The following is a 17,708-nucleotide window of genomic DNA, read 5'->3' as shown; positions in this document are numbered from 1 at the left end:
TTCATTTTTTTTTTAATAAATGATGTAGCAATAAAATTCTTGAAGACAGCTCGCTGGATACATGTGCTTCTTTAGGGGATATAACCATGACGGCAGTTCCTTGGCACAGAGTATATACATATTTGATATTTATAATCTGATGTTCCCATAACTCTCACACTTCTTCAAATGTTGGTTCCACAGTTAAATTCATTTAATATATGCAATCATTTTGCTGTGGTTTCCCCAGTCATCTCTCAGTTGGCAGGAATTTATTGTCTAGGTGTTTCCTTAAGAAGGGCTCACGAGAGAGACATTCCCTGAATTACATGTGCAACGGTGTTTTCCAGTAGTCTTTATTCACAAAGACAGCTTGGCTGGCTATAAATCCCTTTGCTCACACTTTTCTCCCTGAGAGTCTTCTAGAAATTTCTATGCTATCTTTGGCTTTGAATGATATGAAAAAATCTGATCTGAGGCTAGTTCTTTCCCTTCTCAGTGTCTTGGTCAATTTGCCTGACAAATGAAATTATTTCTTTTAATTTTTAGATTTCAGTAATCTTGCTAGGATTTGTCTTAGTCCTAACTGCTCTGGGTAAACATCGGCAGGGACATGGTATGCCATTTCAACATGAAAATTCAACTCTCTTTTCCCAGAGAGTTTATCAAATTATAGTTTCAGAGTTTGTTCTGATCAACTCTTCTTTTCAGAACAAATTTTTTGAAACTATAATTTGATAAACTTTCTGGGGAAAAAAGAGCTGAATTTTCAGTTAGTCGTAAAGGAAATCAACCCTGAAAATTTGCTGGAAGGGCTGATGCTGAAGCTGAAGCTCCAATACTTTGGCCAACTCTAGATTTCTTATAATTCTTGCAGCTGCTGCTGCTGCTGTCGCTTCAGTCGTGTCCGACTCTGTGCGACCCCATAGATGGGGGACCACTATACCTAATACAATGTAAGTGCTGTGTAGGTAGTTACAAGGGTGTCGCAAATTCAAATTTTGCTTTTTGAAAGTTTCTGGATTTTTTTTTTCCCCTAATAGTTTCGATCCGCAGTTAGTTGAATCTGTGGATGCAGTATCTGAGGATATGGTTTGTTGGTTGCATATTATGGTAGAAACTTTTGCCTGTTTTTTTCTTTCATCTCCCAATTTTTCCTTCTTACTTATAAGCTCTTATTTGTTTTATTTTGATTGCTTTTTAAATATCTGTAATTATTATTAATCACTATTCTCATCCCAGTAGTTATTTTGTCTTGCTTTCATTTTAATTTCAGTTCAGTTCAGTTGCTCAGTCATGTCCAACTCTGTGACCCCATGAATTGTAGCACGCCAGGCTTCCCTGTCCATCACCAGCTCCTAGAGCTTGCTCAAACTCAGGTCCATTGAGTTGGTGATGCCATCCAACCATCTCATCCTCTGAGGTTATTGATATTTCTCCCGGCAATCTTATTTACAGCTTATGCTTCATCCAGCCTGGCATTTCGCATGATGTACTCTGCATTGAAGTTAAGTAAGCAGGGTGACAAATTGCAGCCTTGATGTACTCCTTTCCCAGTTTGGAATAAGTCCGTTGTTCCATATCCGGTTCTAACTGTTGCTTCTTGACCTCCATACAGGTTTCTCAGGAGGTAGGTAGGGTGGTCTGGTATTCCCATCTCTTTAAGAATTGTGCACAGTTTGTTGTGACAGTCAAAGGCTTTAGCATAGTCAATAAAGAAGAAATAGATGTTTTTCTGGAACTCTTGCTTTTTCTATGGTCCAACAGACATTGGTAATTTGATCTCTGGTTCCTCTGCCTTTTCTAAAACCAGCTTGAACATCTGGAATTTCATGGTTCACATACTGTTGAAGCCTCTTGCTTTCTTATTTTCTCTTGCTTTCATTTTAATTTAGTTCTTATTTATTTAAAGCCCCTTCTCTTTTAACTTTTTCCTTGAGTTCTCACAATATTTCATCCATGTCAATCCTTTTGCTCACCCTTGCTCTTGTTTTCTCACAATCTGTTCTCTAGTTTCTGCATTTCTGTTTTATGGGTTTACTTTTTAGATGAGTAACTTAAAGAAAAATTTGTGGTAAAGTATTTCATCACTCTTTTCCTCTCTTCCGTGACAACCTTTCCATGGTGGATGTTTTTTGCCTGGTAAATTTTGTTGCTCTTTGCTCTCACTTTTCTTGTAGTAATCTTGTATGGATGTTACACCAATTTTTTACTACTTTTTCCAGAAAGAATGAGTTGCGCTTTCCTGGCCTAGGCTTTTATGGCCGTTCCCTTTAGAGAAATCACTGCTCTTGGTTAGTTTTGAGGTATTCTGCCTCCATTTCACTGCCCTTCTTGAGTCCTTTTGTATTTATCTGCCTTCTCCATCTCCTACCTATCTTCCCTACATCCTTGGCAATTGCAAAAGCTATACATTTCACTTGAGGGTAAACCCTTCTTTCAGAAAGGGTGTGTGTGTGTGTGTGTGTGTGTGTGTGTGGTTTTCGGAGATCTCCTGCCATGAAGCTGACTTTATTAAAACATCTATTTCTTCTTTATTGACTACGCTCAATTTTTTGCCTACGTTGTTTCCAATTACTATTTCAGAGAGAATAGGAAGATGCATAAATAGTTCCTCTATAATAGATTATTGGTATTTCATTGTGTTTGCTTAATTTATTGCTTTTAAATTAATTTTTTGCTTTATTAATTTTTCATTGTTTGTCATTTGGCAAGTTTCTTTCAACTTCCAACTTGTTAGTAATATGTGCATTTTGAGTGCTGTCAAATTTAGCAAAAATTTTATCAGTTTCTTTCAAATATGAGAGATATGATACTTTTCCTCCGTGATCTGCCTCTGTGGCGTTGGGGGCTATAGGAAGCATTGACATCATGATGCAACTTTTGGCTGAGTGAGTTAGCAGAGTGGGCTTTAGAATTCCCCAAAGCCGTTTTTCCACTGGAGGATTAACTTTACTACCTCAGAATTGACTGTGAATCAAATAGTGGGAGCAAATAGTTCCCTCTACACCCACAAGTATATCCTGAACTCAACCCTTCCTTGGCTGACAGGAAGAGTTGAGGCCACTTGAGCCTTCTCCCACACCACTGTGCCCTAGGGAAAGGCCATGGAAGTCAGTGGAAATACATAGTCAGAATGTCTTACTTTTGTACGTTTTCAAAGCATATGTCCAGCTGAGCATGTGGTGAAGGCTGCAGAGGTGAAGCTCTGAGGTTGCCACGTTTGCCTTGGGGATCAGGGTAGGGAGGAGGGTTTTTGTGGGGGGGAGTGTGGTTCTAACCCCAGGAGGAAAGTTTGAGGCATTGGCTGCTGGGTCGTCCCGGGCGGTGTCAGGGGCCGGGGAGCAATACTTCGTTTTGGCACGTGAACAGTTCCCAGATCTAGCTTGTCTTTTTCTTAACTTGGAGTGTAGTTGACTTACAGTGTTGTATTCGTTTCTGGCATATAGCAAAGAGCTTCAGATATACGTTTATATTCTTTTTCAGATTCTTTCCCATTATGGTTTATCAGAGGATCTTGAATAGAGTTCCCTGTGCCATACAGTAGGACCCTGCTGGTTCTCTGTTTCATGTATGGTAGTATGTATATCTGCTGATCCCAGGCTCCTAATTTATCCCTCCCTCCCAGTTTCTCCTTTGGCAACCGTTGTTTGTTTTCTGTGTCTGTGAGCGTGTTTCTGTTTAGGAAACAACCATTTCAAAATTCTCGCTGCCATTGAATATTTTGGCAGAGGTTTATTAACAAAACCCCAAGTAGTGGCATAAAAAGGTATCAAGTATATATTGACCTTCAGAGTCAACCATCAAAGGTTTATTTGCTCTCTATAGGTCCAGTGTTGGGTTAGAGGAGGGAGAACAGAGCAGACTGTCTGTTCTGAAGGAGTCTGAGGTCCGGCTTAGTGTTTCTCAGGCAGGTTGTGACATTAATTTAGTAGCTCACCACCAGATTGAAGATAACAGCATAGAAAATGTCAGAGTGAATTTTAGATCATAATAACCAATATCATTTTATATTACTCGTGACTCTAAAATCCTTTGCTCACTGAGCTTGCTGTCAAAAACAGGAGAAAAACTTTGACTTCTAGGTGGAAAAGATACTACAAATTCAGTAGGAGAAAGTAGCCTCTGAGAATTGGGTCTTCATTTCCTAGGGCTGCTGTAGCCAAGGCCCACAGACTGAGTGTCTTAAACAGCACACACGTACCGTCTCTCAGTTCTGGAGGCTGGGAGTCCACCACTGAGGCATTGGCGAGGTGGATTCCTTCTGAGGCCGCGAGGGGGAACCTGTTCCCTGCCTCTCTCCCCACTTCCAGGGCTTTGCTAGCCATCTGTGGCGTTGCTGGCTTGCAGGTGCACCCCTTTAATCTCTGCTTTCGTTGCACACAGCATCCTCCCTGTGCACATGTTTATCTCTTTGTCCAGGTTTTCTCTTTTGCTAAAATCATGACTTTCTGTAAGTCATGGTGGGTCAAGGCCACCCTAGTGAGCTCATTTCAACATGATTACCTCTGAAAAGACCCTGTCTCCAAGTAAGGTCACATTCTGAGTTATTTAGGGTTCAGGGCTTCAGTGTGTCTTTTTTTGGGGGAAGGACACAATTCAACCCGTAATAATCAAAGTGGGCCCCTCTTAAATATGTATGTGCTGGTCCTTGTAGCAAGGCCTTGTTGGTCTCTATAATCACGATGAGAAGTACATTTATTATGTCAGTTTTACAGAGTAATAGAGGTTCTGAGATAGTCACTGTTGCAATTTAAGTCTATTTTACTTCAAAGCCTGAGTTGATTCATTCTGCTGGTTGATTCCTGGGAGGCTAGAGCTGGCAGGGGTCTTAGAGGCCATCTGGTGCCACCCCCTCTTTTCACGTGTAGTGGGCCAAAAGATAAAAACGGTCCTGTTTGTAAAAATGTGCTGTGCTTTCTACATTCCAGAGACGCAATGGAATCCATCTATGGAGAATTGGTATCCATCTATGGACCTCTGTTTTACTTTTGGGAACTCTGGATTGGTCTATGGATTTTCTTTTTCATCCCCACCATCCCCGCAAATCTGGGACCAGTTGGGATCCCGTGGGGTGAATAGTGGGAGAAACTGAAGCACGGAGATGCCATGTTTCTTGTCTGTGGCTCCCCCAGCTTGTGCTCCCCAGATAACATGTATGACACAAATTCCAGGAGCAGTATTAACGAGAAGAACAGAGAGGAGACGGCGGAGGAGGGGTGGGAGGAGGGGGAGAAGCGGCCAGACGACAGGAAGAGGCGAGGGAAGGAAGAGACGGAGAGGAAGAGGCGAGGAGAGATGGAGGAAGCGTGAGCCCGGCCTGTCTCTCCACAAGCTTCAGCCAGAGGTTAGCTTAGCTCAATGGGCTAAAAATACATTTGTCTCTTTCCCAGAGACAAATATAAAATACATTTTTGCTATTGAACTTTATTCCTATACAAATCTCTTTTCTCCTTGATTAGTATGAAGAACAGAGAACTGGTAATTCTTTGCATAGGATGAAAGTGGAATCTGAGAAATTTTGCACATGTATGATGTGGAAAAATAATTTTCATCTTGATTGCCTGTTTCCCATTGTCAATAAAAAAGATAAACAAGTACAAGACTATAAGCTGGTAGCAAACCAGCGTGATTGTAGGAAGGGTCTGGGTTCTACAGCCAGATCTATCTTTGTATTTATTAGCAGTCTGAACTTGGGAAAATTACTTAACTTCCTTGAATTTTTGTTTCATTGACATAGACGTTTGAGATGATCATAACACAGTCCACTTCAGAGAGATGTGGATTAGATTAAATAAGATAAAACACATACGTGGTGAACATAGAACCCAGAGTATGGCAGGCTTGACACATGCCTTCCTTTATCGAGTAGCTCTGGCCTTAGACTTGACTGTCCAGTTTTCAGTGACTACCTCCCAGTCACTCATTCAAGAAATGTTTGCTGAGCTTGTATTTCTGGCAGGGCACTCCTTTTGGCACTGGGTATTCAGTGGGGACAGAGACAGCCAGGGTTCCTTTTCTCTCTCTCTCTCTTTTTTTTTAGTGATACCTTTTCTTGAAAATTAGTTAATTAATTTTTGGCTGTGGTGGGTCTTTGTTGCTGCACACAGGCTTTCTCTGGTTGCAGCTGGTGGGCGCTTCTCTTCCTTGCAGTGTGGGGACTTATCTTTGTGGCGGCTTCTCTTGTTGAGGAGCTCCCGGCTCTGAAGCAGGGGCCCAGTATTTGTGGAGAACGGGCTTAGTTGCCCCATGGCCTGTGGAATGTTCCTAGACCACGGATTGAACTCGTGTCCTTTGCATTGGCAGGTGAGTTCTTATCCACTGGACCACTAGGGAAGTTACTCTGTTTTCTTGTAAGATGCAGTCTGATGAGAAAGACAGATGATAAGCTGCTGGATAAATAAACAGTGGAAACTATCAGATGGAAATGAGGAAAGGAGATACAGGTTCTTGATGTCTTCTTTATTTTGGATGATTGGGGAAGGCATATTTGGAGAGGAGATAGATGAGCAAAGATTCGAGTGGCAAGAAGGAGGTTCTGAGGTGCAGACAGGAGTTCTTGCCCTTGAGACAAAGGAAGGAGTTAAAAAAAGGCATGAAGCTGGGGTGGCCTGAGATAATCAGAGTGAAGGGCAGAGAGCTGGTGGTCGAGGGGCAGAGGGAAAGCCAGCGGGGCTGGCGCATCCTGGGAGGAGAGTGTGGCGTGGGAGCTGGACGCAGGAGGCAGTGCTGGAGACGGGAAGCAGCGCGTGGGCTCTGAGTGTGGTTGGAGATGAACGGGGGGTCGAGAACCAAGGGTGAGGCCTAGGTCATTGACTTGAGCAACCACAAGGATACTAGCGTCATTTACAGAGAGGAGGAACCCGAGGGAGAACAGGGTTTGAGGGCAAGTCAAGCATCATGCAACGTTTGACATACTCACTTGCCACTCAAGGAAGCTTTTGGTAGGAGACTCATATTTTACAGAGAGGATATGGATGTAGATGTGGGAGTTATCGACTTATCAATGGTCTTGGACTTAGGCGTTCCCTGGTGGCTCAGACGATGAAGAATCTGTTTGCAGTACAAAAGACCCAGGTTTGATCCCTGGGTCGGGAAGATCCCCTGGAGAAGGGAACAGCTACCTACTCCAGCATTCCGGCCTGGAGAATTCCATGGACAGAGGAGCCTGGTGGGCTATAGTCCATAGAGCTGCAAAGAGTCGGACATGACCGAGTGCCTAACACTTTTCACTTTAAAATCCACAGTACTGCCCAGGAGAACCTCTTCTCCAAGCTGCAGCCAGCTGGCCTCCTTTGATACCTGCTTTCTCTCCATTCTCATCTCATTGATATAGCAGGACCCTCGGCCTGTGATGACTTTAAATTGTGGAAGGGGCACATTCTGTGTGGTTCAGATCCTGCCTTTTTTTCTTTTTTGCTAACAGAATCTCCTTTTTTTTTTCTTTTTGCCTTGGATTCATAGGAAACTTTCACTGAAATAGTCACTAATCACTTTCTAGGTGAAAGCAAGTATAAAACATGTTACTTATCTTTCACTACAGAATAATAAAAAGAAAATGTATCCCTTCATAAAAATTATGGTTAGAGCTCATTTATTAATACTGACCTCACTTTGGAGCTGCATTTCACCATCTGGGCACATATTCACCTTTGATTTGCATACAGCCTCCAAGTGATGCCAAGAGCCATACTACATGCCAGTTTAAGACAAGTTAGGGCCATAAGATCTACCTGCTGTTAGAAGCTTTGCGTTTATGATTTAGGCTCCATTTCACATGTTTTATGCTGAGTTTTATAGCGATGCACTCATTGTCAGCACCTCTGGGCACAAGTACAAAGCACCACTTACAAAAACAACAGATTGGCAAAAGTCAGGCTCCAAGGCTAACCCCCGTCGCCCTGTCTCAGGCACAGGCGCCAGTTAAAAGATGAATCTCCTTCCGTGAGCCCCAAGGGCCTACATCCTTGGACTCTTAATGAACCAAATCAGAAGGGAAATGATTCAGGAACTTGGAAAGCCTGAACTTCTTTGTGTTCAAAGTTAGGGTCCCTTGGGAACTAGTCTAATCTTTATAATCAATTTCACTCGTATAAAAAGGAAGTAAGAGGCAGCTTGTTACTGTGAGGTAAGTATAAGAGTGAGAGTTAAATGGTGTCACATCATACAGGGCGCCATTCTGTCCCAAGCACTTTGTACATATTCATTCATTGAATCCTCTTCCCATTATTGTGAAGTGGGTCATATTATCACCCTTATTTTATAGGTGGGGAAACCGAGGCACAGAGAAGCTGAGCGACTTGCAGAATCTCACAGCAAGTGTGCTGTTGTGGGTTGGTTGTCCCAGGAAGTGGGCTGTGGTCTGGAGATTTGCACACACGAGATGTCAGGGTGCGCTCCCGGGATTATTCCCTGGGGGCAGAGAAGGAAGTAGGGCTGGGCAGAAGTCAGGGTACGATGCAGTCCCAGCAGAGGCTTTAGTGAACCCCTGGTGGCTCAGACGGTAAAACGTCTGCCCGCAATGAGGGAGACTTCGGTTCGATCCCTGGGTCGGGAAGATCCCCTGGAGAAGGATATGGCAACCCACTCTAGTACCCTTGCCTGGAAAATTCCATGGACAGAGGAACCTTGTAAACTACAGTCCACAGGGTCGCAAAGAGTTGGGCACGACTGAGCGACGTCACTTCATGGGGAGTTCTGGGGCAGGTCTGGCCCTGCAGTTTTCCAGAGCCGGGATGAGCTGGGGTGGGGAGGAGCAGGGCTTGCTTTTCTATTGTGCAAATTGTCCCTGGAAAAGGGTTGTGACCTTGGGTGAGGCCACTGTCTTCTCTTCTGTAGAAGGCATTTCCTAGGCAGCTGCTGTTGGCACCACTCCCTAGAGCCGGGGGGTGAAATTAGTTAGCTCTAATGGGGGATGTGGCTGGCATGTCACAGAATCCACAGGTGGAGCTGAGATTCAAAGCTTCAGTCTGGCTTCAGAGTTCAGGTTCTTAACCACTACAGATCTTCTTTGAGTTATGATGGGGTTATGTTCCAATAAACTCATAGTTGAAAATATCGACTCAAATACATTCAACACCCTGACCTACATCACAGCTCAGCCTTGTGTTCTAGAGTCACTCTGTCACATCCGGCTCTTTTGCGACCCCATGGAGTGTGGTTCGCCAGGCTCCTCCGTCCATGGGATTTCCTGGGCAAGAATACTGGAGTGGGTTGCCATTTCCTTTTCCTACATTTTCCTCTTCCCGTCCCAGGGATCGAACCCCCATCTCCTGAATCGGCAGATGGAATCTCTACCCCCGGCGAAGCCACAACTCAGACTAGCCCACGTTGAACACGCTCAGAGCGCTAACATTAGCCTACAGATGGGCAAAATCATCTAACACAAAGCCTATTTTATAATAAAGTGCTGACTATCTCCTGTAATTTATTCAGTACTGAAAGTGAAAGCCAGAAAGGGTGTAAGTCGTTTGCCCTCACGATCACCTGGCTGACGAGGTGCTGTGGCTGCTGCCGCTGCCCAGCATCACATGGGAATACCACGCCACGTGTCATTAGCCCAGGAGAAAGGACAAAATTCAAAGTACGGCTTCTGCTGAGTGTGTATTGCTCATCTTAAGTCAAACTGTTGTAAGTCAGGGACTGTCTGTCTGCTGAATTGTATGCAGTATACTTACTGTGTTCACAGCATGTAAGTAAGACCAGGTAGTGCTAATATCCCTGGTTGGATGGTTAGGAATACTTCTAGAAAGAGACTAAAAATAAGAGCAGACCAAATGATTTTTCAGTAGACATGAATCTGCAGACTCTGGGAGGGATTAGAGGACAGGGGAGGCTGGTGTGTTGCAGTCCATGGCGCCTCAAAGAACGGGACACAGCTTAGCAACTGAACAACGACAGCAGCAGTTTTTTCACTTAGATAGCCAAGCTAGGAAGCTTGATCATTAAGTATTAGTTTAAGTTCTTCAGGATGTGTGCCACAGACATGGACGCAGGCTGACCTAAACAGAAACCCCAACTACAACAACATCAAAGGCAAGATAAAGGGAGTTCTCCTGGGGTCAAGAAGACCTGAGCGGCAAGGCCTTGGGAAGAGCAGGGCTGCAGTGGGGCTCAGGCAGCTGGAACCAGGCTGTACCCCGGCCCCTGCCTCTCACTCTGCACAGGTTCATCTCTCATAACGGGGAGCGAAGCATCAGAAAAACTCGAGGGGCTATCCTCAGGTTTTGCTACTGTCCCCAATTCTGGAGGAGACCTGCTGTCTCAGCTTGCCTTGGCAGCCACTCCTAGAGTCAGCTGTTGCAGTGAACCTCTGTTAAGATAGTGGCTCTGGACTTTATTATGCCTGATGGCAGAGAGTTCCTAGGAAAGAGATGTTGGGTAGATAACCCCAATATCATAGGGATGTTCAGCATAATGTGTATGAAACACTACTTTTCTGCTTTAATTTTTTAAGTTGAAGTATAATTTATTTGCACTGCTGTGTTAATTTCTGCTGTATATAGCAAAGTGATTCAGTTACGCACACACACACACCTCTCTCTCTATATACACATATCCATTCTTTCTCATAATGGTTTCTTACAGGCTATTGAGCATATTCCCCTGTGCTCTACAGCAGGGCCTTGTGGCTTACCTGTTCTTCACATACTAGTTTGCTAATCCCCAAGCCCCACTCCATCCCTCCCCCACCTGCCCTTCCCCGTGGGGAGTCTGTTCTCTGTTGTGACGAAAGGGATGTCTGGGGGTCTGTTTCTGTTCCGTAGAGAAGCTCACTGTGTCATCGTTTAGACTCCACATGTAAACAATACTGTATATTCGTCTCTCTCTCCCGTCAGTTGGCATGATGGTCTCTAGGTCCATCCAAGTGGCACGATTAAGCTGCCCTTTTTCTCTGGCCGAGTAGTATTCCATTGTATGTATACGTACCACATCTCTTATCCATTCATCTGTTGACGGATGTTTAGGTTGAAACACTACTTCTAAATAACCTCAGGGAAGCGGATCCACCTCTGCTCTTCCAGCTCCCCTGCCGAGACGGGGAATCAGGCAGAAGGCTAAGCCTGGCTCCTTGCGTGCCCTGCACTGGTCTGCGACTGGCCGGGTGCTGCCCCTGTGCCTGACTGTCTCTCTGTGTTAGCGGACATTACGCAGAAGCACGCATGCCTCATTCGCTGTCTTCTGTGACAGAAAAGCAAAATAAACATGTTCTGCATCCTTTGGGGTTTAACGCAGTCAGCAACTGGCACTACAGATAAGAGTTGTTTAAAGTGTCAGGAGGAGTAATGAAGCGTCTTTGGCATCTCCCTACCAGGGCCTGACAGTCTTGTGTATTTTAAGCATGGAAGGGTAACAGTTTCTTCTCCTGGACAATTGCCCACTCAATGGATAAATGGTGTATGAAGGAAAAGAGAAAATCTTTGGTGTTCTTAGTATGTGCTAGCAGTTTTACATACATGAGAAATAACCTTGTGGGTATAGGACCAGCTTAATACAACCCAGGGTGAAGCTCATGCAGCCTTGCCCTGGAGCTCAGCACCCGCGCTGATCTGCAGGCATCTTTCCCAGCCTCTGCGTCCCTCGATGGTCTTTGGTCCAGCCTTCATGGGTGTGTTTGGGAGGTACCCCTGTTGTGTTCACCCTGAAGTTCTCTCAGTCTGGTTTAGTGTTTTGGGTTTGCTGGCTGCTTCAAGTAACTTCTCCAGGAGAAATATGAGCGTTCATGTGACTGATGTATTTAAGGGTTTTAAAAGCACTTAAAAACACTTTTTCTGCTCTCTGTTATCTCTTGTTCCATAAAACTCTGTGTCAGGGACTGAGGCACGGCTGGTGGAATGGCCCAGCCTTAAGCGTAAACCAGAGAGTTAATGTCATGAACTGTTAGTGTTTTTTTGGTTTATCTATTTATTTCGTCTCTAGCTGCAACTCCTACCAGTACAGAGTGTTTTTCAGCCCTCCTTGAAGAGTGCCCCTGCCAGGCACACTTCTGATTTACCCTCCACTCTCCTGTCCCCTAGAAAGTTACGCCCCTTCTGCGGCCGCCTGTGGGCCAGTCTGATTCACTGAAGAACTTTCCCTTTTCCTACTTAGGATTATTCCGATGTTTACATCAGAGGAGACTGAGGTTCAAAAGAAGTCAGCAGATTGCCCACTGTTGCACAGTTTGTAAGTAATGGAGCAAAGATTTGATCAGAAATATGTTAATCCAAAGACTTTTATTTTTCACTATAAAAGTAGCATATCAAAAAACTGGAAAAACACCTGCAAAGTTCCTTAAAACCTACATTCCTGAAATATCTGAAAAATGAAAAAAATCACCCATTTTTTTTTCTGTCATCAGAAGCAAGGATAGTAACTGTCTTGATTTATTTTCTTTTTATAGATTCTTGTTTGTTTATTTCAGAGCTACATCCTGGCATTTCCTGTGTCTCCAGATGAGGGAGGGGTTGGCTGTGGATTGTTACCCCGATGGCTGGCATGCTGATGCTTCCTGAAGCTCTGGGAAATCTTCACCTCCAGAGTTTGAATTCGGGAATCCTTGTGGCTTCTTAGGGCAGCTGCAGAGCACGGACACTCTGGAGGACGCTTGGAGCACATTTCCTAGGCATTTATTACAGCTGTGTCTCTCAGTGGTTCCTAAGTGTTTCGTGCATCGTAATGGCCTGGGAGGCCTTAAGCATGTGTGCTCCAGCGTCATCTAGAAGCTACTGAATCAGAGGCTTCAGGGATTACTTGAGGCCATCTGTACTTTACAGAAGCTCTCTCAGTGATTCTCAAAAGTTTCTGTTATTCTTTAGAACCACTGGTATATTTGTCTTAACAACTGCTTTTTTTCCCAAGAGGCACTCGGTAAGCCGTTGGCAGTTTGAGTTTGTTAGTTGTGATCTTAGGATTGCTGGTGGCAGGGTCTGGATGGGGAGTTGTCTTAGGAGGAGATACTGCTCCTCTCATCTCCCCTCTATTCCTTGTTCTCTGTGGCACTTTCATATTCTAACGAGATGTCAGATGTTTCCTTTGGCAAGAGCTCCCTTCTGTGGAAGGGTCTGGTTTGTAGAACTTGGGCATCGAGAGAAGTGTCAAAAGAGAAAATGGAAATAGCTGCTGTATTTCTAGAAACCAGTAATTATTTCTCTGGTCCTCCAGGGTGTATGCAGAAACGAGCAGATCCATCCTGGTGATATGGCAGAATCAGGGCAGCAAAAGAAAGGAGGCCAGATTAGAGCACATCACTGAACTCTGGGCTATGCTTGCACGTGCGTCTACATGTTTTTAAGCCTTCTGGAGGAAGTGGATGCATAAAGAAGCTGCATTGAGAACCACAGAGGCGACATTTGTGCCTGTTGCAGAGCGGGTGGAAGCAAGACAACGCAGAGCCTCAGCACTCGTGTCTGGGATTTTGGTGTTATTTTAAGACCTCTGGGGAGACGTAGAAAGGATTTAGCAATGAAATTGATAAGAAAGATCATTTTGTATGCTCTGATGAAGATATGTTGGGGAAGAGTCTGAATTGAATGGAAGGGGGACCATTCAGAGGCTGATGCAATGGCCTGGGCTAGGATGGAGGCAGTGGAGATAGAGATAAGTGGACAGAGCAAAGAAACTTTTTTTTTTTCCTTCTGTGACAACACCGTGAGGTATGTGGGATCTTAGTTCCCTGACCAGAGAGTGAACCTTGCCCCCTGCAGGGGCAGTGCAGAGTCTTAACCACTAGACCTCCAGGGAAATCCCAGGAGCAGAGAAGCATTTGATTAATAAAATCTATAAGACTTACTGATTCATTGAGTGTTGGGGTTGAGGAAGGGAAGAGAGGGTGGAGTTTTGGATGAGATGTCAGTGTTTGGCTTGTACACCTAGAATGCCATTCTTTAACTTAGGAAACCTGGGAAGGAGAGGGGTTTGAGGTGGGGGCTAGAAGGCCGTCCATTTGGGACATGGCAAGTTTGAGAAATCTGTGTGATAGGCAGGGCAGAGGTTCAGGTCGGCACTTGGAGACCGGGGCCTGATGCTCTGGAGGGAGGTTTGGGTACACAGCGCTTTGCGGAAGAGTTGGATCTGCCTGGTGGAGCCTGTGTGGATAGAGAAGTTAGAGAATCTGTATTAAGCCCTGGCCATCAACACTGGAGGCGAAGCTTGAAGAGGAGAGCTTCCCAAGGCAAAGGCACCAGAGACAGTGAGAAAATCAGGACCACTGCATGGAGGGATGGGAAGGGAAGCTCCAAGATGGAAAGGCAGTTGTGTCGGGAGGGAGGCGGGGAAGAGTTCCTGTGATGGGGATGAAGTCGGGGACAGGCATCAGTCTGTGAGCTGAGGACTGATGGGGAGGAAGAAGAAGGGGCCTGGGAGCCGGGAAGGAGAAAATCGACGGGAGGGCCTCTCTGGATCTCGGTTTCTCCCCGTCATTAAAGAAAGAAGTGATTATCTAAGGTTTCTAATAACTCTCATGCTCTGTGATCAGATGTTTTAAGCCACACTTAAGCAGGTATGAAACTGCAGGGCTCTTTCAGGTCAGCATACGTTATTTGATAGAGGACAAAACGTAACCCAACTCAAGATGCATAATTTTAAGGAAACCCGATACTGAACGTTTTGCAGTAAAGCAGACGGTCTTGTGACTTTACTGCTGAACTTCCACGTTGCTTCCCCTGTGCCTCGTATTGGGCTTCAGTGTAACCCTCTGCAGTGTCTTTCGTGAAATTGACAGTTTCATGAGTGGAGAAATAGAATCAGGTGTGCCTTAAGTCTTCTTCGACTTTCATGGAAGGGAATCCAGACTGGAGCTATGAAACCATTTTTAAATACAGTTCTGGTAGAAACTTGTGGTTTATAGCATTAAACCACTTGAGTTTACTTCTCAGAGGTAATTTCATCCTTTTCTCCGTCTGGAGTTGCTCAACTAGGGAACTCAACGCTTTTTCAAAATGACATTTTCCCTTCTATCCTCAAATGATGAAGAAGAAAAATGACTTTTCTTCCTTCGGATAGTCAGAAGTCGTCTCGTTTAACAATGGTTTTGGTAACATGCTGTTTAACATCACTTGTTTGTTTGCTTTGGAACACGTGATCTTTGGACAGACATCTTCAAGCATTCTGTGTGGTCTGTGTCTTCCAGTTAATCTGAGAACTGACTGGCATAAAACTGGGGTGTGTGCAGTGTTTTGGGGCGAGCAATAAAATCTTAAGGTATCACTTTCTGTTGTTCCTGGCCTTGTCCAGCGAGAGTAGAATGAGCCACTGTACGTAAATCAGCCGTGCCCTGGTGGTTAAATAAACCGGTATGACACAGTTAGTACCATGTTGCCATGCAGACTTCCGTGAAGCCTTAGACGTTGCCATCTGACATCATTACAGCTAGGACATTTCCATTCCCACCCGGCCTTCCCATTTGGCACTAGTGGTAAGGAACCTGGCTGCCAGTGCAGGAAGTGAAAGAGACGCAGGTTTGATCCTTGGGGTGGGGAGATCCCCAGGAGGAGAGCAGGACAATCCACCCCAGCATTCTTGCCTGCAGAGTCCGATGGACAGAGGAACCTGGTGGGCTACAGTCCATGGGGTCGAAGAGCATGGGACACGACTGAGTAACTTGGCATTGCAGCTTATGCACATTAAAATCTGCTTCCAGAAAGCCCCACGCTCTAACATTTACTTATTTTTTTTCCACTGAGAAGATGTAAGAACAGAGTAATAAAAGATGAGTGTTGTGACAGCCTTTCTTTCTTTCTTTAGGTCCTTTCTTGAAAGGAAGTGCAGGGTGTGGTAGGAAGGGCCATATGGCTGGTGAACGTCCAGGGTGTCTAACCGGCTCCCGGGACGTGTGACGGACAGCATCTGCTGCTGCTGCTGCTCCGAGTCTCCATTCATTAGTGGCTTCCATGATGTTTTAATAAACCTGACTGTTTGATTCTCCTAGATAGAGACAGATAGAACTATTTTCATGCTCATCATTTGTAAAAGCAGCACCACACCACACTGGGAAGATTGCAAACTCACCAAATCCACCACGGCGGACAAGTTTCCACTTTGGGAGCAGAAACTTTCGACTTGGGCCCATTGTATTCAGGGTTTAAATATACAAACCAAACTGAAATAGGAACTGAAATTTGGAAGCCTGGAAGCAAGCTCTAAAATTATGATTTTCTTGGAAAAACAAAGGGGATGTGGATTTGTGCCCCTCAAAATATGTGGTCAGAATTGGCCCAGAGTTTTGAATTTTGTAGTGGAATACACTGTTTTGAGGTAATTCTGTGAGAAAAAAAAAAAACAAAAAACAAACTGTGGGGGCACCCTTGCCCATTTCTTAGAACCCTCTGGATGTGAGAGTCAGCCAGTTTGACAGGTCGGGTTGGGGAGAGGCTGTCCCAGGAGGGCAGGCATGTGGTAACTTGGGTTCAGCGGCTGGGGCCTCGGTGGTCTTAACAGGAGCTGGAGCTCTGCTCTAAATTGGGAGCCAGCCCATGTGAGCCTGGCCTCCTCTCAGGCTGCCAGAGTTCCTTGGGTTAAGGAATTGAGACGAAATCTTCTGAATTGAAGACCCGCTTTCCCATCCTCCTGCCATCCATCTTCCTGACCGGCCTCCTCCCATCCCTCGTGCCCTCTCTCTGCCTGGCAGGCGTTAAGCCCAGACGTCTTTTCCTCTGGAGACCTTTCCCGGAATCCTCCCACCCTTGTTTCCTTCCCTTGCACAGCCTGGTCCTGTCATCCGTGTTAGGTAACTTTAATTGTTAAATGCTTGTCACGCTATATGGTAGCTGTTGGTGTAGGTGTCTGTCCCCACTATAATTCGACTATTGCGGAAAAGAGTAACGTGGTCCATGTAGCTTGCAGCACCCACCACAGTGCCTGGACGGTCTCAGGAGGAACTGAATGAGGGAAGGGGGTTTGGGGAAACTGCATTCTACCCAAAGTCATATTAGTGTGGCTTATCCCTTTTCCCTGGTAGCTGAGAGGTAAAGAATCTTGTCTGCAATGCAGAAGACCTGAGTTTAATCCCTGGGTTGGGAAGAGCCCCTGGAGAAGGAAGTGGCAACCCACTCCAGTATTCTTGCCTGGGAAATCCCATGGACAGAGGAGCCTGGTGGGCTACAGTCCATGGGATCACAAAGAGCTGGACCTGACTGAGTTTCACTTCAGTTCATCCCTTTTCTGCTTCCAAAGTGGCAGTGAAGGTGGCCTCTGATCGTCATTCTAAAAATTTGGTGTGTTGATTTATGTCACCACTTTATGGTGGCTTGGAAAAAGCACCATGGCCCTTGAGTCAAAGCATTTTTGTGATTTCCTTTTTTAAAAATAAATATTTATGTACTTGGTGCACAGGGCCTTAGTTGCAGCATGGTGGACATTCTTAGTCACAGCATGTGGGATCCAGTCCTCTGACCAGGGATCGAACCTGGGCCCCTGCACTGGGAGATGGGGTCTTAGCCCCTGGGTCCCCAGGAAGTTCCATTTTCGTGATTTCTAATGAACGCTTTGGTCTTCACATGCCTCTGTAAATATCTCACTGCTCCAGGCGGGGGTGGTGTGCAACTGCTCAGCCTTACTGATGTACGTTCATGACCTGTGTGGGTTAGGATGGAGTCGGGTGTAGATTAGGACTGAGCATGGAGCCACAAGGTTAAAGGTGAGGGTGACCAGCTTGGGATGGGAGGGCTGGGTGGTCTTGGAGCTGGAATGATGTAACCTACAGTAAAATGGAGGTGTTGACACAGGAAACGCACCTTTCTTCTCTTATAGCT

The sequence above is a fragment of the Capricornis sumatraensis genome, chromosome 4 (genome assembly GCF_032405125.1).
Source record: "Capricornis sumatraensis isolate serow.1 chromosome 4, serow.2, whole genome shotgun sequence".
NCBI classification, from domain to species: Eukaryota; Metazoa; Chordata; class Mammalia; order Artiodactyla; family Bovidae; genus Capricornis; species Capricornis sumatraensis.
The sequence above is the reverse complement of the archived record's forward strand: the minus strand, read 5'-3'. Positions refer to the sequence as shown.